We start from the raw sequence: 24,784 nt of genomic DNA on the forward strand, positions 1-24,784 counted from the left end.
AAGGCATTCGGCCCATTAAATTTTAAAAATTTTCAAAAAATTCAAACCCAAAATTCACTCGCTCACCCCGAGCGAGGACACCAGAACCCTAACGCAGATCCTCCATCTGCCACAGAACATATGCATTCGGCCAAACACGAGGCCAACACGAATTTGTCAAAATAATACCATTTTTATAAATCAAATAAAAACCTTTTAAGAGGAATGGAAGCTCTCTTCAGTTTATCATCAATTTAGAATAATTAAGACAGCTTTGCCTATCGCCGAATCCTTCAAATATGGCGGTATAAAAATGTATATACGCTCCAAGTGCTTCTTAGTGTCAAATTAATTCGCCGTTTCATCAGTGCAATTGCAAAAGTAATTAATTCATGGTACTCCTTATGATAAATAATGCTGTACTAAGCCTCTTAAAGTAGCAGCAGCAGAATACTACAAATGAACTAAATCTACGAGTAATTCTCTCTTATGAACAAAAGTATATGGAAATAGTTCGAAATTTTCCAAGTTGAGAAAATATTGAGCAATAGTTTTCTCGTCCCGGTTGTAAATATTCACCAATTATCTGCACAGCTATATTATTTAGTAACACTTGCCTTCAAAGCTTACGTTTAGCACAGCAAGTTTATTTTAAATTACTGTTTTACAGAAAATCATGTTGGAAATGTTCCGAATAGAGACAACATTTTTTTTTCTAAAACGCATTTAAAGAAAGTAACGTAAACTACGTTGCACACCTATTTGGTGCTTGAAATACGAAGAGGAGAAATTGAAATCAAAGTATCTATCGAGCCAGCGTGGGCCGGGTGGTCACTGTCTTTTATCTACAGATTCTTTTCATTTGAAATTATTTGGCGAAGGGGCAGTAGGAATGACTTCTGTATTTGTGATGTCATAATTTTTAATTAAAACCCAACCCCATGTTCAAAAAATACAAATGGTCAGAAAACCCTTTTTTTTTTTAAAACATGTATTTCCCTATAAATGGCCAATGATAAAGGCTTCATAAATCGATTTACTTTTGTGGCTAGGAATAAGCACACGCTAATTATAGATATCGCTCACCAATAGCTCATTCCGATTCCTGGCAGTCATCATCAGTGCCAATTGTCATTGAGTCGTTGCGTTTTTTAAATTGAGGTGTAATATGTTTAATCCACCAGGTTAAAACTCGATTGCTATCTGCCTGAAACCTGAAATCAAAGGAAAGATAAAATACGAAATCACTTAATATTGAATAATATATACCTGTAGGCCACATGAAGTCAGTCAGTGTTAGATTTTCAGCGTACTCCAATGGTTGTAAATTGTTGATTAACAAAAACGAAAGCAATAAAAGCAATGATGTAAACAAGAGTCCATGCGACTTTTTTTCGACATCAAAGTTTACCCAAATTTCACGACATGTCTTGAGTATAAGCCTCATATTAGCATTTAAATCGACAATAAATAACTTCAATCCCGCTTCATTACATACAGTTTTAACACGGTGAGTAAAAAAAATATATTCATTATGCATATTCTCAAAATCATCGTCACTGAATGTACGTTTGTTTTCCCATGCATAACCGAAAAAGTATCTATAGATTTGTTGGGTATTCTGCCAAGCGAGCAGTAAAAGTGTCTCGTATTTGCACATATAGGGAACATGTACATCTGGTATAATATGGAAATTATCTAGACCCAAATTAGAATATGTTTTCTATTGGAACGCCAAGTATAGTTGCTAATGTTGGTACGAAATCGATCTGTTGCACTGTCGTATTATCTGAGCCAATTTCGATACCTATGAATGTGTTTGCTTTGGTGTATGCAAACAGTTGCACGTTTGTTTCATTCTCACTTTCACCACCATTATCACCAGATGAGGTCATACCATGATCCCCCATGGCAAGCAATGTTAGGTCTCTGTCCATTTTAGTACCAACAGACTTAGTAACTTCATTCATCTCAATTAGTTTGCGGACCATCTCTTCGTGTAGCGGTCCGTGTTTATGTCCCCAATGATCAACACCTAAGAAATGGGAAACTAGCACCTGCCAATCGTCTTTTCCCAGTTCTTTAGGCAAGTATTTTTTAATTTTATTGTCCACAGTATCCAAATCGCAAATGTCAAAACTAGGATAGGCATAGGAACTTAAAATCGGTGTGGATACAAATCAGTCCATGTACTGTCTCCCAAAAAGACAATTGGTATATTATGCGTCACGAGTTGATCGATAATATTGTCTTCGTTAATTTCGGGCGGAAAAAAAAAAAAATTTGAGCCCATATCCACAAACGTTGGCAAACTGCCGGTTGTAAGTCCCTTAAATCTTTCTAGCGTAGTTGTTGGTGGATCTGCTTTGAAATTGCATGAGACGTGCGTTATTGGGAGAACTCTGTAGCAGATCAAAAATGAAATAACCTGAAAAGATCGGTAGAATTCAATTCATATTTTGGATTACGTTCCGGTATATACTGTGTCAATAACTTGCCCTTCTTACAACGCATTTTATCAGGCAGCACACTGCCTGTGTAACCTATGACTGCAAATGTATTTTTACAAACGCATCCAAATTGAAAATTTCACGTCCTAATGTAATTTCTTTTCTTATCATAAGCGTGTTCGATAAAACGTTCGTCCAACACGGAGGATATCATTCCTTCTTTGTAATGACCGCACAACACCAAATAATGCAAACAGCAAACAAATGCGCGTGGATAACTCATACCTTCATAAATTTTTGTTTCAAGTTGTACGAGAATTTTAGAACCTAGCTCCTCTACCACACAGCTGCTACCATGACAATTGAATACGCCCTTTTCACGATTAAAACGATGTAATACCAATTCCAAAACACCATCATGATAACATTCCAGTTCAACACCAAAGAGTATTGATTGCCCCACCTGTTCTGATTTTAGACGTCTTAATTTTACGTTCCACCTTACAAAGCGCTTCTCATACGTAATCGGAGATACGCGCCAACCCAAGCGCATACCAGGCATCATATGCCAATAACAATTCATCTGTAGACCAACGTTCAATACGTCGACAACATTCAATATCCAAGCTATTACATATTTCCACAGAATTAGCAGCACGCGATGTTGCCTCTGTTGGCAAGTGCGCAAGTTGACGTAGCGTTTTTAGAAACTGCGCGTCGTTTAGTTGTTCGCTGTGTTTAGCGAATAATTCACAAAATTGTTGGACACGCTCATCCGCAATGCATGTGTTGGTGCGTATGCAATATTGTGCAAGTTCTGTGAATACACGAAGCAATTCCTCCATCGTGATGTTTGTTGTTGTTGTAGGTATTTTTTAACACAAATTCCGGTCATTCGAGCCGCTCAGGCACATTTGCGCTAGTTGCAGTGCTATCATCCAAACGAAATATCTGATAAAGTTTGAGGGATTGCTCCAAAATACTAGGTGCATGTCTATTTTATGAGTCCAAGCTGTCTAGGTCACATTCGAGCGTGCACTTAGTTGTAGGTTAGCTATCGCATGTGAGTATCCAATTACTCTACTATAGACCGCGACGAAATAATTGCACTATGTAGAATTGCTCTTATCAATTAAATTAAGTTATTAATTCACGGTCCATTTCTTTGTCCTTAATGCACCCAGACCAAACGTTGTACTACGGCCACGCGCCGTACGTAAGGCGTATTCATAGTGAAATTGTTTCGGTTTTCGCAAAGAGCTTTTAGGTCATTATATTTTGAAGATGAAATGAGTAAGAAGTGATCATACAAGGTAACAGGACTCTTACTAAGTATGAGAGAATTTCGTCTTGACCACACAATTGTACTGAGATCGTATACCTTTTTTTACGCTATCTTGAAAATAACCAATGTGTAGTTTAACCAATGGAGAATTTTTTTCGAAGATAGCGCAATGCAAACCGTAAATGATATTTTAACTGAAGCTGGAAGCAAAGCTTGAGAAAAGGTTTTCCAAACTTTAAAATCCGAATTATGAATTGAAATGCATGTATAATTTTCTGGTAGAGTTCTTGCGTTCAAAATAATTGTATACCATTCATTTGGAGCCCAAATATTTCTATCGCGAATAAAAGACTCAATTGTGCTATGTATGGAGTCCACGGGCATCATGGTATGCCCAGGCAACATGTAAGTTAATTTAATGTGTTTTATGTTAGCAGCCTTTACTAAGAAATATATTACCATTGCTTGCTCTGTTCCTGTTCTGACCAACACAACTATCATAATGTAGACTTATATCAGAATGAGTCTTCCTTTCATCCATGATATTTAATTATAGGAAAATTGCACTGGAAATTTCGTTACATCCACGTTTTCCATCCGATTCACCCCATAAAAGCAATAACCGTTTCTTGTGCCGTTTTCGTAAATGCTTTCATTATAAAAAGAATATTTTCTTGAATAGAAAAGGCTTACGCTTTTTCCTTGTGGTGTATTCAATACTTTCTGAAGGTCGAAGCTGGCGCAGATATACGTCCCATTCTCTTTTCTTTTTCTTTGGTCCTCTAAGAAAATTTCTTTTGATTTACCTCTGTCCCGTATGTGCATTTTATGTTCCTCAGTTTGTTGTAAAAGGTTTTGTGCTTCTCTGTCCGAATTCTTATACTTTTCACAAATAATGCATTCGTCCTTTTTTGGCAAATGGAAGCCTATATGGTATTCATTTTTGAAAATGGTACGAAAAACTCTTATGGATATCTTAGCTTGCCAGTAGCATAAAGTGCTGCGTGTAACACCTATAAAAAGTTGGCACGTTTCGAAAGTACTGGGGAAGATATAACTTAGTACTTTTGTTTCAACAATAGTGGGAAGGACTTCTGGTAGGTGTTCAATGAATGATTTCAAAAGAGTCACATTTATTTCGTCAGACTTATTATGGGGAGGAGGTCTTTTTTTGGTGAGGCAAGATGTATTTGAAGAGTTATGTTTTTTTCTAACACATATTAACGTGTTTGGCGGCCACCGTGGTGTGATGGTAGCGTGCTCCCCCTACCACACCGTATGCCCTGGGTTCACACCCCGGGCAAAGCAACATCAAAATTTTAGAAATAAGGTTTTTCAATTAGAAGAAAATTTTTCTAAGCGGTGTCGCCCCTCGGCAGTGTTTGGCAAGCGCTCCGGGTGTATTTCTGCCAGGAAAAGCTCTCAGTGAAAACTCATCTGCCTTGCAGATGCCGTTCGGAGTCGGCATAAAATATGTAGGTCCCGTCCGGCCGATTTGTAGGGAAAATCAATAGGAGCACGACGCAAATTGGAAGAGAAGCTCGGCCTTAGATCTCTTCGGAGGTTATCGCGCCTTACATTTATTTATTTTTTTTATTAACGTGTTTTGGGAAATATTAAGTGTTTTCAGTAAAAACTGCTGACAAACTTTAAAATGCTTTTCGTTATAGTTAATGAAATATGCATACCTCCACTATTTTTTAAGGCTATCTGATGTTCTCCTTTGAACGCATTTCCGGCTCAAGCCAATCTCTTTGTCGTATCTTGTTGCCTAAGCCCCAAAATTGTTCATTAGCACCAACCGATTTTGCTCACTAAGCTTTTCACAACACTTGTTTCCACGCTTTTTACCTACGCAGGGATTTGGTTTAACTTCATACAGCTTTCGTTTTTTACCGCGAAGTCTTTTAGGAAGTTTTCGTTTCTCGTTTTCTAATTCCACAGAATATGTCTTTTAAGACTCAGTATCGCTATATGGCACCAGTGAGTTATTCTTGATCGTTCATTGGTATAAAAACACAGTTTTGTTATTTTATTTCAAATATAATATAAAATAATTAATCACCTTATTTTGTAAAGGCTCCATATTAAAATAATAAAACGATTTTATTGGATTTAACGAACTTAAGCAGAAATGATATATATTTTCGTTTTCAGCCACATTTCTTCTTTTTGCAAAATGGTTGCTTAAAGCATGCAACTTAAAGGATCTGTGATCCTTACACTAAAAAGAATTAAAGGGCCAACTTGCCCTGGATACTAAATAAGAAAAGAAGCTTTTTTAGATTTAAGATTTAACACTTTATTCACTATTCTATAATTAAGTGTGATAGCGGTTAGTATGAAGGCCCCAACGCAACTGCCCTCTGCGTGGACTGCTGCTTCCTTTTATAACATTTCGTAAAGCTACATTCTGCAGCTAGACATTTGCGATGTCTGGGTATGAGTGTGGCCTTGACTTCCAGCAGGTGTCTTACTTGGCATGTGCAATGCAAAATTCTCACAACATTGTGAAATAGAAATATGCTAACTCCGCTGCAATGTGCATATGTACTGACTTGGTTCCCATAGGTTTGATAACGTTGCGCAATATTGTTATTGCGCGATATGATGAAATGCACTTGGCCTTGAAACGGGTGTTTGGTTGCAATTAGGCTGCTTACAATAATTATGCTAGCGCAGCTGCAGGTGGCCCATCAAACGTGGGAAGAATAATTATGCTGACACAGCTGCAGGTGGCCCATGGGACTGTGTGAAGAATGATTATGCTGACACAGCGGCAGATGGCTATGGGATTGTGGGAAGAATGATTATGCTGACACAGCTGCACGTGTAAACTTCAGCTTGTGGGGATCCAACATGTTAACTCCTCCCCCTTTAAAAATCTGCGTCCCGCGGATCAGTTGGCGAAGAAGGATTTTCGCCGATTCGACTTAGCCGATTTGCAATGTTTATTTCAGGTAAGATTATCCTTGCTGTGATCTACCTCCAAATGCACCAAATGAATAGCATAGGTAACAATAACCCTTATCCTTCAGAAAGTGCGAACCAATTGGTCTTGTCTCTTAGGTATTTCAGAAGTTTGATGTTTTCCATTGTTATTCCGTGTACCAGGTTGAGGTTTATTGCCATGCTGTGGTTTGTAATGCTGGTCAAAACTGGTGGAAGAACCTGTGCTCCAGAACTACAAGTGCTTGAGTATATTTCGTTGTTAATGACAATGGTATCGTTGTCCATCTGAAGAATATAAGAACCGTTTAGATAAATTAAACTTTTACCCGATTCTACTGTGCCCATAAAGTTATCAAGGAATATCGTGTCCTCTTTGATAACTTCTACCGTGGATTCGTTGTATGTAGAGTAGGTACAACTTGTGAGTCCGCCTTTGAGAAGGCGTGCCAGACAACCAGTTTCCGGTAATAAGCCAAGAGATTTCTGGTCGCAGACCATAGCAGAAGATAATTGCAAACAATTTTCTCTTATCCCATAAGTCTCGAATTTGTTGGTCAGGATTGACCTGTATCGCAAATCTATACGGTGGCATCCTTGGATGTTTGCCCTTGTGATTAAGTGATTAAATCTTACATCAGTGACCTTAGGCAAGGACAGCACATACAGAAGGAGCGTGCTATTGGTGTAGATCGATGGCTTGCCATACTCAATGTCTTCGATAGCGTTGCTGTATGGGAGGACGTCGATTTCACTAACAAGTTGGTTGACTTCTTCTTTGCTCAAAAGGTTGCTGTTAATAATGCCAGCTTTAGCCATCTGGAAGCTGCGGATTAGCTCTCTAACGTCCTCCTTTAAAATGGTTATTCCGTCCTGGATTTCTTGCTCTAATTTTTCCAGGTGCCTTCGATCACGGACTTTGTTCGTGATGGTCATTTTTCCATTTAGCTTCTGCAAAATTCATTAGTCTTTTTGAAAATGGCATTGTTTACCTTGTATTGCTGTTCAGTATTTTTTCCAGTCGGTGGCATCAGGTGAGCCAGCGATGCACTTCCAGGTAGACCCAATATAGTTAATTGATTGTCTTGCTCTTTCGGTTTTATGTCCTCTTAGTTCGCTCAGGTGTGTGCGGATTATGTTTAATTGGAACGATAGTACCTCTGTCGATGATGTTGTTTCATTAAGCGTTTCTAGTGTTTGCTCTAGTCTGGTTGTTACCAAGTCATATCGCTGCAGGTCAATGGTATGAATAAGTTTGAAGTGCCCATCACTGATCCATGCGTATCCATCTCGTATGGTAGCTAGTGGTGAGTCTATCTCGAATATATCGTACGAGTGTACAGTTGCGCAGAGACAGATGCTATTAATTAAATAAAGACATTTATCTAATTTCATTGAAATAATTTCCCATACTTTTACCCCATACGTATATTTGAATTCTAATATTACTTTTCTAATCTGGGATTTTACACATTCATTCATTCATACAGTGAATCGATTAAAGCTATGTAAAATTATAACTATCATTATTCTAGGATTTTTATATTAGTTGAGTTGCGCGGGTGGAAGAATTGGCAACGAAAGTTGGTATTAGTAGTTGGAAAGAACAACTAGATTTTGATTTTATTTCTAAGGTATTTTTAAGGGTTTTTTTGTTTTTTTTTTTTTTGGGAGCGGTGAAGCAGTGTAACGAAATGACTTCGCTCTTTGTTTGGTGTTAATTATTATTATGTTAGTTTTCTAGTGCTAGGTTAGTTGTTTCTCTTTTCTTTTTGTTTTTTTTTTCTTTTTTCTTTAGTGAGGATGCCATTCCCCCTTTTTTATATTTATTCTTTTATTTTAATGAACGCTTTATGCGTTTTATGTATTGCCGCTTTATAAAAAAATAAATAAATGTAAGGCGCGATAACCTCCGAAGAGATCTAAGGCCGAGCTTCTCTTCCAATTTGCGTCGTGCTCCTCTTGATTTTCCCTAAAAATTGGCCGGACGGGTCCTACATGTTTTATGCCGACTCCGAATGGCATCTGCAAGGCAGATGAGTTTTCAATGATAGCTTTTCATGGCAGAAATACACCCGGAGCTTGCCAAATACTGCCGAGGGCGACTCCTCTTAGACAAATTTTCTTCTAATTGAAAAATCTTATTTCTAAAATTTTGATGTTGCTTTGCCCGGGGTTTGAACCCAGGGCATACGGTGTGGTAGGCGGAGCACGCTATCAGCACACCACGGTGGTCGCCACTTTATGCGGGTTTATTTACCAGCCCAATGACTGTAAGGTTGTTTTTTGTTATTATTATTTTTTTTTTGGTTTTTATTTTGAGCAGTGCGTGTATTGTGTTAAAAAAAATTATTTTGCATCGCAATATAGGCGATTTCTCAGCTGACGAAAGGATCGTGGTGATCCTTTTTAACCATAAGCGTTGATGATTGCAAATGGCCTACTCTGGGCACGAGTAGCTTCACGTCAATTAAAGCAAAGATTTTATGGTGGAGTTGAACCATACCGATCGTCATCATTCGAACCAACGAGTTATTTGGAATTGAACCAACCTCTGACTGGATCGGCTACAAAATAATTTGCACTAGGACTAATGGATCTAAGCATGAGATTTGCCTTGTGACCAATGTTATCTCGGACGTTTTTACGTCGGTCTTGTGGAATTTTTTCCACTTTCAGTAACAATAGTTACGTTTCTGTTTTCAACAACAGTTTCTTCTTTGTACTACGGTTTTTGTTTAGCCTTTATCTGTTTATTTGCAATAAATAATTTGTCTTCTGAACTGAAGGTGCGATGGGTAGAACGTTTATTTTCAACCTAGCGTCCCTGACCTCTTGCTCTCCTTCTAATAATGCTTTAACATCTTCATACGTTTTTTCTCTGAAGTCCACCAATCCCTGGTAATTTACTCTAGAAGTCCTGTTAAGGAATACGTCTGCTGGCTTTCGCTTAATAACAGAATGAGCGGTATTGTTGTACCGGTCCACTGTTATCGAGACACGTTCCTTCGGAATTAATCTATTAAATTCAAGGGAAATGCAGCGGTATATTTCAATCAAGGTTGAGTGAAAGCGCTCAACCTGACCGATGCTTTCACTTCGATGTGTGGGGGTTTGGTAGACTTCTATACCTAGTGAGCGGACATAGTTTAAGACAAGAGGAGTTAGAAAACCTCTTTCGTTGACCAATATTTTTAGTACTGAGAAGTAGTGGAGGAGATCAGAAAACTTTTTTCGAATGTGTATTGAAGACTTGTTCCTTATCGGAAATAGCTTAGCGAATTTTGAAAATGTATCTATTGCGCTAAGGTATTTTTGTTTTTTAATCTCGAAGATGTCTATTTGTAGAATCTCGCAGGGATAGCCTAGTGCCTACCAATTCGTTTCCATTAATCGGTTGAAATAATTCGCCATATTTTTCAATTATTTCGCTTATCCTTCTTCTCGCTTCTAAAGGAAGGTCCCTAGACATTGTATAATTTACTTCACTGGATATTTGTGCCTTAAGGGGTATTTTATATTTCTTAATTTTTAAAACATTGTTCTTCCTATTTATCACTGCTCCGATATCCTTAAAGGTATTGTCGCCAATAATCTCATCGAATGTTTTAAGACCGAAAAGGATAAAGAAGGTTATCTCGGAATTAATGCCTAAGTCTCTAAAAAATTTCTAAGTTATTTTTTCGGTTATATCTGCGCATCCCCCGCTGATCGAACGCTAAATGATTTCCGCACAGGACAACCCTGTTTGGTCATAGTTGGGCTAATAAAATTCTTATTCGCACCCGTATTGACCAGAAAGTCCAGCGTGCAGCCGTCGGAAAGTTTTTATTCTATATAGTACGCTAGATGGCCTTTCGGTAAAAAAATCTCTTCTTGGACCGGTTCAGCTTCTTTCTCCGCATCGTCTGTGGTCACATGATAAAGTCGCTGTTGCTTTTTGTTTTCCGAACTAGCATCACGTTTGAAGGGGTTTGGCCGGTTCATGTACTTTACGCACCTACTCTGAATGGACTGGTCCACGTACATCTTTTCAACAGGTGGTTGCGAAGAAGCTGGTTGGCCTAGCTTTGGAGATTCCTGTTGATTTGAATTTCGCTTTTCGAAAGGGAATTTTCGCTCCTGGAGACGCCACGTTGTCCTTGGAGGTATTGGTGGTGCCCTGGTGGTACATAAACCATGCATGTGATCTAGTATCGCGTTCATTGGCGCAACAACGCGATTGTTGTGGCGTGCGATGTGAATAGTGTAGTTTCGGAAATTAGTGTTTTGAATTTCGAGGCATGCGGAATATGCCGCAATTCTTAAATATTAGTATAAACTGAACACACCATTAAACAAGCATACATAAATATGTACAACTGAGCACGAGTTTACAAAACTTCTCATTCGCAACGAAGAATAACTTTACAAAAACAAATCTACATGGCACACAAATCAATATAGAGACAAAATGTCTCAATTGTGTTGTTAGTGTAGAAATGAGAAAAACTGAATTAAGCATGAAAACAAATACCAGCAGGATGGCCTAGTGGTTAAAGGCTACTGCAGTTTCACCATGTGATTCACGGTTCGAATCCCGGTGAAAGCCTTGATAATATTACAAAATTGCCTGATGATGATTACGTTGGCGGTTTTCGAAATGAGTCCATCGCAATATGCCAGTAAATGTTTCTTTCTTTTCAGTTTCTCTTAGAAAACATAATAATTGAAATTCAATTATTATAAGCCGGTGTTAAGCTCATGAATTCTAAAATATAAGTATAAACTGAACACACCATTAAATAAACATACATTAAGATTTATTTTTAGATATTCTACTTACGCCCCTATCACGTATAGGTTTAGCATTAGCACACTGTTTTTTCAAAATAATTTTTTTGTCTTTCAGCCTCTTTTCACTTTATACTGCAGGGGTTTTCCCTCTTTTGCAATTTCTTGGGCTACCAGCCTCTTTTCACTTTATTGTGCAGGGTTTTCCCCTCTTTGCAATTTCTTGGGCTATCAGCCTCTTCTAACTTCTTGAAACACACCGTTTATTTTTTTATAATTTTTCGGGCTATCAGCCTCTTTTTACTTTATACACTAGCTTCACGATCCTGCTCGGGCGCCACTTAATGAATCTTTGATTCTTACACCAAAGAAAATTAAAGGGCCAACTCGCCCTGAATACTAAATAAGAAAAGAAGCTTTTTTAGATTTAAGATTTAACACTTTATTCAGTATTCTATAATTAAGTATGATAGCGGCTAGTATGAAAGCCCCGACGCAACTGCCCTCTGCGTGGACTACTGCTTCCTTTTATAACATTTCCTGCAGCTACATTCTGTAGCTAGACATATGCGACGTCTGGGTGTGAATGTGGCCTTGACTTCTCGCAGGTGTCTTACTTGGCTGGCATGTGCAATGCAAAATTCTCACAACATTGTGAAATAGAAATATGCTGACTCCGCTGCAATGTGCATAGGTAATGACTTGGTTCCCATAGGTTTGATAACGTTGCGCAATATTGTCATTGCGCGATATGATGAAATGCACTTGGCCTTGAAGCGGGTGTTGAGTTGCAATTGTGCTGCTTACAATAATTATGCTAGCGCAGCTGCAGGTGGCCCATCAAACGTGGGAAGATTAATTATGCTGACACAGCTGCAAGTGGCCCATGGGACTGTGAGAAGAATGATTATGCTGACACAGCGGTAGGTGGCTATGTGATTTTGGGAAGAATGATTATGCTGATCCAGCTGCACGTGTAAACTTCAGCTTGTGGGAATCCAACATGTTGGGGGCCGCCAGCGTGGTAACTTGCAAATACAGTGTAATTGCAACAAATGCTTTTGCGAACAATATAATATACACGATAAAAGTGAAAATAAACATTACTCGTAAGATACCACAGAGAAGGAAGATATAACTAAGGAACTGTTTTTTTTTCTACCTCATACGGCTGTGTTCTCAGGTGCCGTATTTCCTCTTAATGCTTGCGGGGAGGACTTCTTAAGTCCTTGGGAGAGATGAGATGTCTGTTGGGTTGCCCAAGTTTCTGGGTATACAACAAAAAACAAAAACTGTTCGTTCAGCATTTCATTTCTCTCCTTAATTGGCAGTACTCTTGCCTTGTTGTGCAGGTGGTGTTCTGGGGACATAAGATGACAGCCGTAGCGGTTCTAAGCTAACAGTTAAAATTGAACTAGTTTTGCGATAATATCAAATAAAGAAATGAAAGGCGCGATAGCCTCCGAAGAAATATTAGGCCGACTCCTTTTAATTTTTCCTACAAATTTTCGGGACGGGACCTACTTGATTTATGCCAACTCCGAACGGCATCCGAAAAGCAGATGAGTTTTTGCTGACAGCTTTTTATTGCAGAAGTACACTCGGAGGGCTTGTTAAACACTGCCGAGGGGCGACCCCGTTAGAAAAATTTTCTTCTAATTGAAAACCTTTTTTCTAAAAGTTTGGTGTTGTTTTGCCCGGGCCGTGAACCCAGGATTTTCGGTGTGGTCGGCGGTACATGGTACCATCACACCGCGGCGGCCGCGATTGTATACTGTCCCGAAAATACATAGAAAGCTTTGCCCAGTGCTTTGCTTTGACAGCGCTCAAAGTAAACAAGCAAAAAGTAGAGTTTGGTTTGCTTTACTTATTTGTATCAAGATATTGGTGTGGTCATACATTGAACTCATCCGTCAGACAGAAGCAATCAATCCAGGAATCCCATCTCCGACCCCGATAGATGGAAAATTTGGGAAAAGTGATCCCCCTTATCTATATGTTTCCATTTTAAGAGTAGTATATTTTAACGTTTTCATTTTAAATGAAAATATAATTTATACAAAAAACGGCATAAGCAGTGTCTAACTTCATCTGTAGATGAATCAATGAAGATAAATGATAGAGAATATTTTAATTGCCAAGTTGTACATAGGCCTACCGAAAATACGGGCAGTTATGATTAACTAGCACCTCTTCGGCCAGATATTAATAAGTGTGTTAAGTTTCCGCAAGTGAAACTTCATCAGTCTTAGACTTCAGACAATAAATAGAGAGCGAAAATCGAAATTGATGACACTGACGCGGAAACCGGTTTGTCTCGAAACCTAATTTGACAAGGGATGACGGAAAATCATTTATCCACCCTGTTGGATAATCAACAAACCAAAATAAGACAATAAATAATGCTAGAAAAATATGAGTCAAACATTGCTGCATAATTTTTTACTAAAAACTTATAATTTTTGAAATGGAAGTCAAATATCAAATATTCAGGCCAATCTAGGACTTTTATTCATTACCTTTGAAATAACAACACAATTCGAACTTAAATTTCTGACTGAAATCATAACCGGTACATATTGTGACGAATATTCACATCACTCAGTGATACTAGCATCCCTAATCCGATACTAAGCAGCCACTTATATGTACGTAAACAACTCATTCAGCATATGGCTATACGAGGGACTATAAACTACAAATGTATATGTACATATATAGCTGGTGACCAAGTAGAGGATTCTAGAAGGAGAAACGACTAGGCATTTGTAGAAATAAGCGGACAAGGCATCAGAGAGTATGAAAGCGGAGAAAGCTGAGTAGTCAGTAAACAGTTTTGATTTAAGCACGCTATTGGTTGTGAAGTATAAGTTTTATTTTGAAGTACTCTCAAAGTAGTCTAATAAAGACCATTTTGCATTATTGAATATTGGAGTTATTTATTCAACAGTTTAGCGATTCGAACGTTAGCAGAAGGTTTGGAATAAGCGGAATTCCCCAAAATGGGTTACAATATTTTCCTTTAAAAACTGATAATCCTTGTAGGCGACGGATGAGCTACCATCCTTCACATATGGAACTGTTAGGGACATCCATGACGTTCTTATGAAAAAATCGATCCATATATCAGAAGTTAAGCCATAATCTACCTTATCTCTATTTCTTAAAATATACAGCAAATCAGTTTTGACTATGGCATATCTTGAACATACATTTTGTGGGTGGCAAGTGCATGTAAAATTTTATTTTTATTTAATCTTTTCGCCGGCCATCGGCTCCATTTATGACAAGCCCTATAAAATTACCGAAAGGCGCACGTGATTTTGGAACTAATTCTCAGTTCAGTGTTGTATTGAACCGCTATCATTTTCATTTAGCTCAGCTAGTAACAAAAATATATAATGAAAATTGTTTTTTAACTGAATGAAATATCTAACCACCATCTAACAACCACCTTTCGTTCTGAAAACCTTACTGCTTCTTCAACCCACGACGAAAATTTGTTTTCTGCAAAATTAGAAATTTTTGTTTTAGTGATTTATTTATCTGCTGCCGCACGGTGGGGTATTTGACCAATCTAACTTGCCAAAATTAAAACAGCAGTTACTTCTGTTCAAAAAGTGGCTGCCCCATTACATTGTTATGAAAGGAAATATTTGACAGTAAATTCACGGTGTTCCGCGCAGAATTACTATGGATCGGACCCCCGGTTTCGGATGGACCCGGGGTAATTTTTTGGCATTACATGAGATATATATATATGGGTATCAAACGAAAAGTATTTTACTCCGCATTTCTATTGACATTTTTAAGAAGGGTTGCCACCTCACCTTCTTTTTTATATTTATTTGTATATAGACTACAATCTCGGAAACAGCTTAACGGATTTGAATCCAATTAGGTACATCGATATAGTATTACATTTTAAGACTTTTCACCTAGGTGTTGCCACTGAGGATGTTTTCACATGGTTGCAACCTTTTGCCAATATGAGTATCAGTCCCTTACATAATTGATCACTACTAAAAGATTGGGTATATGCGCAGCCGTCTTTGTTATTAAATTTTAAAACAAACACAAGCTTATGTATTACCAAAAAATTACTGACGTGATCTGCTATGAAAAAAAGGTATATGGTTTTGTTTGCAAAGTTTTTACAATATTGAAGAAAAGTAATAGTATTACAAGTAGAATAACTCAGTTAAAACATGCGGTATAAAAAATTTAACATATGAATTGAAAACACATTTATTTGTCCTAAAAGAAAATGTAACTAGATTTGATTAAGACTAAACAAGTGAACAAGTATTCAGGTTAGGGTATATTGCTTTTTAGTCCAAAAATACATCGACCTACACTCAATTTTTATACAATTTTAGATGTGTTCGGTTAGCTCCGTTTACGTTGCAGATGGGTTTTGGGGTATGTATACTATTCAGCGGACATCTAGGAACGCCTGGTAGTATATTACAAAAAATTTGAATATTTTAAATAATCCACTTTTGGCCACCTACATTGATCAAATGCCCCACCGTGCGCCGGTAGGAAGAAATCCATTTAAGAAATTGGAAAATAATTATTTGTGGGTTGCGCAATTAAGCATATTTCAGGGCCGCATTCTGCATTCTTACCTCAGTGAAAAACGAATAAAAATATCAAAATCGGGCTTACTTGCCTAGGTTAGGTTAGGTTGAATTGGCCGGTCCATGAGGACTTCACATAGACTGAATGAGTCCGTAGTGTTACCAGAAGTTTATTTTAATAACCAAACTGAAAAGCCCTATGTTATAAAATAACTCCGTCCTTTTGGCAAATAATAGAAGCTCCCTAAGACTTAAGCCACTTGCTGCTTCTAGAGCCCATTAGCTGGAGTCTTAGCCTGGCAAGCGCAATGCACGAGTACAGAACGTGCTCGATCGCTTCCTCCTCGAACCCTCACTTCCTACATCTTCTATCACTGACCAAGCCTAATTTGAAGGCATGTGACGCCAAAAGACAGTGTCCAGTCAGAATAACCGTCACCCGTAGGAGCAACTTTGTTAGTCTAAGGTTGTAAGACCTATACATAATCTTCCACACTTTACAATTCCGCGCTTGCATCTACGCCTATCCCGCTTTGCTTAATATCGCCCAGTCTAATTGGGACGTCGACCGAGCAAGCTTCAAGGGATGCGCCCTTTTTAACTAGTTCATCTGCTTTTTCATTCCCATCTATTCCCATATGCCCTGGGGCCCAATATTGATGTATGCTTCTCCCTGTCCCGATTCTCTCCTGAGACTGCTTTCACTTTAACATGCATTTAAATGCTGTGCTATGCGAGATTATTGCCTTAATTGCTGCTTGACTGTCAATATAAAAGTTAACACGGTTGCAGCTTAAGCTATTCTCTGCCAGTGCTTCTACTGCTTTCGTTACGGCTAATATTTCCGCTTGGAAAATGCTACAGTAATCCGGAAACCTCTAGGGTCTGTTTATTTCCGGATCAGCACAGAATACAGCAGACCCTACTCCTTCCACTACTTTGGAACCATCTGTGTACACATGTACCGCCTAATCCGACATTTGAGCACCCTTGAGCCTACCGTCCACCTCTCTTGTGGCCTTAGGATCTCCTTCGAAACGCAGATAAGGAATCAGGTAGTAGTCTTGGGCATGATGACGCTATACTACTTTGGCCGTATGGTCGGCGCTCAAGCTGCCCGAGGCACCGAGCCTGGTTGCAGTTGTTAACGCTATGTTCTTTGCTACCAGGCCTACAGGTGGAATGTGCAGAATGGTATTCAGTGCAGCCGTCGGGGTTTTTCTCAGGGCTCCCGTAATGCTAAGCATCGATAATCTGCATACCCCCTCTAATTTTTTGAGGTAGGTTGTTTTTGTGTGGCCTTCCACTCCATAGTATAGAATAGGGCTACAATCGCTGTAAAAACGCAATGAGAAAGAAAGATTTTTTTTTTGTTTTTTTTTTTGTGCGGGGAGGCTGAAAAATGCCTAATGCACCATAATTGCTGCCGTCGCAGCAACCGTGTGTCCGTAGACTAAAATACAGCCCCGTTCTGGAACCGTCACCCACCCCGGCACCACTTTTGCATTACTTCAGGGTGGCGTCCAATATTTCTCATTTTTTAAGAGCCTACTGTTGTCCCTGCATCCAGGTTCCCGCTATTTGTTCTGAGTGTCCATTTAATCGCCACTACTTCGCATGCGCATTTCTCTGTGCTCCCTCTCAGCATCCATCAGGCGTGTCATTACTATAAATGCCATTTTGCTCACTGCAGTCCAGCACTCTTTCCTGTTGCACATATATGACACAAAATTTCTCGTGGTAGGTTCCTCCCCAAAGACTCCATGCAAGGTGAGTCTTTCTTCGTGGAAACGGGGGCAGTGGAACATGATGTGTTCTGCGTTTTCTAACTCCGTGGTACACATTGGGCAATGAGGATCTTCCTCTATCCTACGCTTCCAAAAATACTCTTTGAAACCGCCATGTCCACTCATTATCTGCGTGAGATGGTAGTTCAGTTCGCCGTGCTTCCGCTCATTCCATTGAGCTACGTTCCAAACTAGTGTGAAAGTCCAACGCCCTTTACTCGAGGCCTCCCACCGTTCTTGCAACTTAGCTATTGTTTGTGTCCTTGCTCTTTTCTTGTCGTCTTCAGATGGTCGCTCATATTAGTGTTATACAGATCGGCCATTTCGCTTGCCAGTAAATCCACTGGGATTTTCGGGGTTAGAACCAGGATCGCGTCGTCGGACACCGTCCGATAAGCACTTGCTATTCTCAAAGAAGCAAGTCGGTACGCTGCTAATATATATTTTTGATGGGTCTGTTTAGATCCATACCACACTGGTGCTGCGTATAGTATTATTGAGCTGGTTACTGTGGACAATAGCTGACGTGTAGCTTCGCTCGGACCATTCGGCATTATTCGCATAAGTGATCCATTAACTTTGGTAATTTTCTCCCCCACCGCTCTCAAGTGCTCTTTTAAAGTTAAAAGAGCATATCCCACAATTTGTGTGTTTTCTGGTAGATCAATCTTTAGCACCCCGTCATACATTACATTCCAAAGCGTTGGACCGAGAACAGATCCCTGTGGGACGCCTCCTGTAATTTTGTACTCTTTTGCTCCTTGATCCGTGTCAAAAAGAAGTACTCTGTCTTTAAGTTAGCTACCTATTATTCTGCGTAAGTAAGCTGGAGTGCCGAAGCTTTGCAGCGCTGCCATTATCTGCATCCAGTTCGCTGTGTTAAAAGCATTCTTGATGTCCAACATAATCAGTGCACAGAATTTCCTTTTATTTTGGCCTCGAAAGATAGCTTCTCTAGCAATATTGACGACTGTTTGTATAGCATCTACGGTGGATCTTGATTTGCCAAATCCATATTGACTATTCGATAAGCCACCTGGTCTTTCTAGAGTCAGCTGTAGGCGCTCACTAATTATACGCTCGAAAATCTTCTCTAGGGAATCCAGCATTCAAAGTGGCCTATATGAGGACGGTTGGTCCGGCTGCTTACCACGTTTCAACAATAGGATAACTCCTTGTCATTTCTACGGGCGAGGGAAGGCGCCTTCTTGCATACAGGCATTAAAAAGATCAGTAAATAATGTAGCCCTAGTTGTGATCGCCGCTTTAAAGGCTATGTTTGGTACTTCGTCGGGTCCTGGTGATTTGTTATCAGCAACTCTTTTTGTAGCGTCCAGCACCTCTTGCTCTGTAATTTGCGGAATTTCCGTACTTTCTAGATCCTCGCTTGGATAAGTCCAGCGATCTAGCGCCGGGAAAAGTGTTTCAACAATAATATTCATCAGTATCGGGCACGTAGGTTGCTGTGATATGGGTCCTTTAACTTTGGCCATCACAGTTATGTAGGCTGATCCCCAAGGATCTAGGTCGATATTACCCAGCAGTTCCCTAAAGCATAACTTCTTGCTCATTTTTATTGCATTTTTAAGTGCCTTTCTTTGTGCGACATAGGTGCTGTGTAACTCCGCATATCGTGGTGATGAGCGTGCCCTCTGCGCTATTCTTCGTGCTTTGTGACATTTTCTACGCTCTTTTGCAATTTCGTCATTCCACCAATATACCGGAGTGCGCTGTGCTTTTCCGCGGCTTCTGGGCATGGCAGCATCACATGCCATACATAGCAACTTAGTGATTTGAACTAACGGGTTTTCAAAAATGTTTGTAAATTGTCGAGCTCGATGCCATACAATATTAAATAACAAACAAATAAAACTGTTTATTTGTATATGTTATATATTGTCGTTTTTTATTTATCGATATTTCGACTTCAATTAGAAGTCATCTTCAGGACTAGAAATACAAAAATACAAGTATTATAATAAAAAACATAAAAGTACATGTATACATTTGACTTACATCGTTGGATGTACCAGATCGACTAATTTAAAATTTGATATGACAAAAACGAAAATAAACATAAAAAGTAAACAAATAAAGAACCGTAATTATAAACAAAATTCTTAACTAACAACAATATAGCATAAAAAGTTAAACTGTGTGCGACACCCATAGCATAAGTATGTATTAAATTCCCACCAGGTAAATGTTGTTGTATAACACTCTCAGCATTAATTTTTGCAATTTTGCTTTACCAATTGTCGGTATGCGTGAGCGCATTGGTCTGTGTCTGACTTAAAATTCATTCTTTTATCGTTGGGTGTGCCGATGATGTGAGGCATCTCCAAAATATAGCGTTTCGTATAATGTTTTTCTTGTTGTAGAATTTCTACCTCATCAAAATCCGGAGAGTGACGGGTTTTCCGCATTCGTTTCTCGTACTATTGCGTCCTTCCAGATAATTTCAAATATTTGTGCTGTCAAATAAAGGTGCTGTTTCCATTTCCTACTTTGTCGATGTCTTGCTGCTACCGTTCGTGGAGTCTCTAGCAGCTCTACGCTAATAGCTTTATGGTCGCTGTGTGTGTAGACGTTGCTTATGGACCATTTTGCTCGTCTTGCTATTTCGCTGCTAGCGAAGGTGAGATCTATAATGGATCGTTTGGTACTTGTGTCGAAGGTATGTATCCCTAGTTCATTGAGGAGTTCTAGGTTCAAAAAAGTAAGGCTTTCGAAAAGAACTCTCCCTCTTTCGTTGGTTCGTCTACTTCTCCACACAGATGACCATGCATTGAAATTTCCACTTACTAAAAGCGGGTGTTTACCTCGTGCTTCAATGGTGATCCCGTATAGCATGTCTTCGAACCCGGCGATGGTCATGCTCGGAGGGGCATAGCAACTGAAGACGTATATAACCTTGATTTTTGCCCACGTGAATCCTGCTACCGTTGGCGTCATATTTTCCTGTGGGAGAAATTTCCCTGGTGCCCAAATTAAGGCTTTCCCTGCTGAATCTGAGTGCCAACCTTGCTCCTGGCGATTTTTGTATTGTTCAGAGAGTACCACTATGTCATATCTTCCTTCATAGACTGTTTGGAATAATAGCTATTGGACTGCCTCGCAATGGTTTAAATTGAGCTGCAATACACTCATGAGACAGTCATTTTGCTGTCCTCTCGTTGTGGGCATTTAAAACTGTCTGCTGAATGTTGTCCCCCATGTAGCGCGCATTTCGGTGCGTTTTCGCAACTTGCAGCCTTATGACCTTCCTGGCCGCATTTCCTGCATAGGCTAGACCTATCTGCAGTCTCCTTACATTTCTGAGCTATATGCCCATAGCCCCAGCACCTATAACAGCGTTTCTCTTGCTTGAGCTCTCTAATTCGGCAGGAAAGCCATTTTACCCGGATTCTTTGCGTACTAAGAACCGCCTTGGAATCATCCGCTGTAAGGCTTATAAGTGCCGACTTCGTGCCACTGTACCCTGTGCGTATGCTTTTTATGGCAGTCACATCTGGAAGTTTGATGTTGCATTGCTGGTGGAGGGCGTTGCAAATGTCCTCGGGCGTAGTAATCTCATCGAGATCTCTGCACTGTAGTGTGACCATTTGGGACTTTGTTACAACTTTAGCCGAGTTCTTTAGTACCGCTTCAATTTCTGCTTGGTACGCGCTTGTTTTCCCATCTTGCGATTTTTTCAGCTCTAGTAACAGCTCTCCTTTCGCCGTTCTTCTAATCGTTTTGACGCCATCACCCAGGGATTTTAATTCGTCGCATCTTCTCACTTGACGCAATATGTCGGCGTACGTCGCATCCCCCGCCTTGGAAATGATGATTGCATCCGGCCTAGCCTTAAGTGATTTTTTTTTGCTCTTTTTTTAGCTAACTGCCACTCTCCCGTCTTTTGGGCTGCAGTTTCCTCTTTCCGCTCCGTCTTCTCTTGCGTTTCTTGCCGTCGTTTGTGACCACCCACGTGCCCTGGCAAGACGTCTTTTAGTGTATTAGTGGGTTTTACCATGTTGTTCTCCTTGGTCGAGTACGAATTATTCCTCGGTCGCTTTCCAGGGGGTGATGGACTTCTATCCTTGGCACATTCGCTTGCACGCAATTTATGTTCTAAATTCTTTACCTCTAGAGCCGACTCGATGTACAGTACTTTTATTACGGAGGCCAAGCGCTTGCTTTCCGCGTGTATATTATTACGCCCTATGTAGAACTGCATCAAGTCCTCAATCGCCTTGCCTAGCTTGGTCATCTTTTTTTCTCCACGGGGGGTGGGGGTTTGCTGATTTAACGCAGCTGACGCCTACTTAATTCCCTCGAAGAAACCCCGTACTAGGCTGTGGATGATTAATTCAGGGCGGCATCTACTCGCCCTGCCACTGGAGGTTCTCAGGGTGCTTTAGGCCTTTTAAGCCAAACCCTCCTCACCAGCCGCACTTGGTCGAGTGCTGCTTATTTGATATTCGCAGCTAACCTAATTAATAGGCTATTCACTGTCCGCCAGCAGTGACCCCCTTGGCCTGAGCTCAGCCTCAAAGAATCCATAAGCCCAACGTACACCCCAGCATTCTTTTACATGCATAAAGTGCCGTTGTAGCCTTCTTCACCCTCTCCTTAACTTTGAGCTTCCATGACAGCTTACTGTCTGGGTTGATTACGAGATATTTTGTGCAAGAATTCCCCTGTAGGGTCACCCCTCCTTACTTGGCTCTGATCAAATTTGGGACCTTGTACCTCTTTGTAAACAAGATCAAATCCGTCTTCTCCGCGTTGGCCATCAACCTGAGATTAGATGCCCTGGTATGAATATCCCGAAGCGTCCTGAGGCGTGCCCCTGTCCACTGATTTCGGGGTCTCGTACAATTCCCATTGTGATGTAATCTTCCTGCAATTTAACATGCAGCCGATCCCTCTGATTAAGGCGGGATGTAATTAAATGTAATTAAGACCATCCATAGTCGCCCATTTGGAAACATTGTCGAAAGCCCCGGTAATGTCTAAAAAGACCCCTACAGCATATTTCAGGGCTTTCTCTATGCTTATTACCACCCTATGTAATGCGGTGTATACCGGCTTGCCTTTGGTGTACGCATGTTGTGCTGTGGAGAGCAGCTTTTCATTCACGTTGGACTTTATGTACACATCTATCAATAAGCCTCTCAAAGTTTTGAGCACAAATAATGTCAAGCTAATGGTTCTAGTAAGATAGTAAGATACACGTGACCGATCTTCCCCGCCTTTGGTAGGAAAGCTACACGAGCAGTTCTCCAAGAGTGCGGTACATGATTCAGTCTTATGCACCCTTCGAATATTATTTTAAGCCATTCCTCGACCGATTTGCTTGAAACTTGTAGCATGGCCGGGAATATACCATCTAGGCCCGGCGATTTGAACTTAGAAAACGTTTTCGCTGCCAATTCGATATTGGTATCGGTTACCACGCCCGGCGCTACACGCTCCGTGATGGAAGTGTGAGTGCTGTCTGCTGACTCTTCTAAACCATCTCCCAATGGGAAATGTGTATCGCAAAGCAGCTCAAGGGATTCCTCACTATTACTATTACGTGACCATTCCCCGTTCTCTTTCTTCATTAGTATCTGGACTATGTTTCCCCTCGATAGGACTTTTTTCAACCGTGTTGTTTCGCTGGAGTACTCTATGTCCGTGCAGAAATTTTTCCATGAGATTCTCTTCGCCCTGGAAATTTCACGCTTGTAGATCCTCAGTAGATCCTTGTACTCGTCCCGACATGCTTCGCTTTCCGCTGTCTTTGCTAGCTTATACATTTCTTTTAGCTCTCTGCCTATAAAACTCAGCACATTGCTCCAATATGGCGGCTTTGCTTTCCTCTGAATCTTATCACAGGGCAAGCTTTGCTACACGCAGTCATAAGCGTCGTTGTTAGGAATTCATTAGACCCTTCCAGTTACTCCATATTGGCAACCTCTTTGGGTTGTCCCAGTTTTGTTTCTACCTGCTTCTGGAATTTAGTCCAGTTCGTTGACCTAGGGTTTCTAAAGGTTCCTCCCTTCTCCACTCTCTTTAGGGGGATGCTGAAGCTGATATACGCATGTTCGGAGATGGATAGTCTATCAAGAACCATTCAATCATACCTTGACATATCACGTTCGGAGCTCAATGTAATTTCCAGAACATTGCTGGATGTTGGACCAATGTATGAAGGGACATTTCCCCTGTTACTTACTTACTTACTTAATTGGCGCTTAACCGTCTAAACGGTTATGGCCGTCCAACAAGGCGCGCCAGTCGCTCCTTCGCTCCGCCAACCGGCGCCAATTGGTCACACCAAGGGAGTTTAAATCGTTTTCCACCTGGTCCTTCCAACGGAGTGGGGGCCGCCCTCTACCTCTGCTTCCATAGGCGGGTTCCGATAGAAACACTTTCCTGGCCGGAGCATCATCTTTCATTCGCATAACATGGCCTAGCCAGCGCAGCCGCTGCGTTTTAATTCGCTGGACTATGTTGATGTCTGCGTATAGCTCGTACAGCTCATCATTAAATCTTCTTCGGTACTCGCCATCGCCAACGCGTAGAGGTCCATAAATCTTTCGAAGAACTTTTCTCTCGAACACTCCCAAAGCCGCTTCATCTGCTGTTGTCATGGTCCATGCTTCTGCCCCATATAGCAGGACGGGTACGATAAGTGACTTGTAGAGTATGATTTTCGTTCGCCGAGAGAGGACTTTACTTTTCAATTGCCTACCTAGTCCAAAGTAGCATTTATTGGCAAGATTGATTCTTCGCTGGATTTCAGTGCTGATGTTGTTGCTAATGTTGATGCTGGTTCCCAAATAAACGAAGTCTTTTACTATTTCGAAATTATGGCTGCCAACAGTAGCGTGGTTGCCAAGGCGCATATGCGCTGACTCTTTGCTCGATGACAGCAGGTACTTCGTTTTGTCCTCATTCACCATCAAACCCATCTTTACCGCTTCTTTTTCCAGCTTGGAGTAAGCA

The 24,784-nt window shown here is 40.3% G+C and overlaps 1 protein-coding gene and 1 pseudogene across 1 annotated transcript in view; one reads left to right on the plus strand and one right to left on the minus strand.

Moving 5' to 3' along the window:
- The window catches only part of LOC137239534 (acetylcholine receptor subunit alpha-like), a 1,517,845-nt gene that overhangs the window by 166,635 nt on the left and 1,326,426 nt on the right, over positions 1–24,784 (plus strand). The window lies entirely within an intron of this gene.
- Positions 1,689–23,397, minus strand: LOC137238771 (uncharacterized; annotated as a pseudogene).

The sequence above is a fragment of the Eurosta solidaginis genome, chromosome 1 (genome assembly GCF_040869045.1).
Source record: "Eurosta solidaginis isolate ZX-2024a chromosome 1, ASM4086904v1, whole genome shotgun sequence".
NCBI lineage: Eukaryota > Metazoa > Arthropoda > Insecta > Diptera > Tephritidae > Eurosta > Eurosta solidaginis.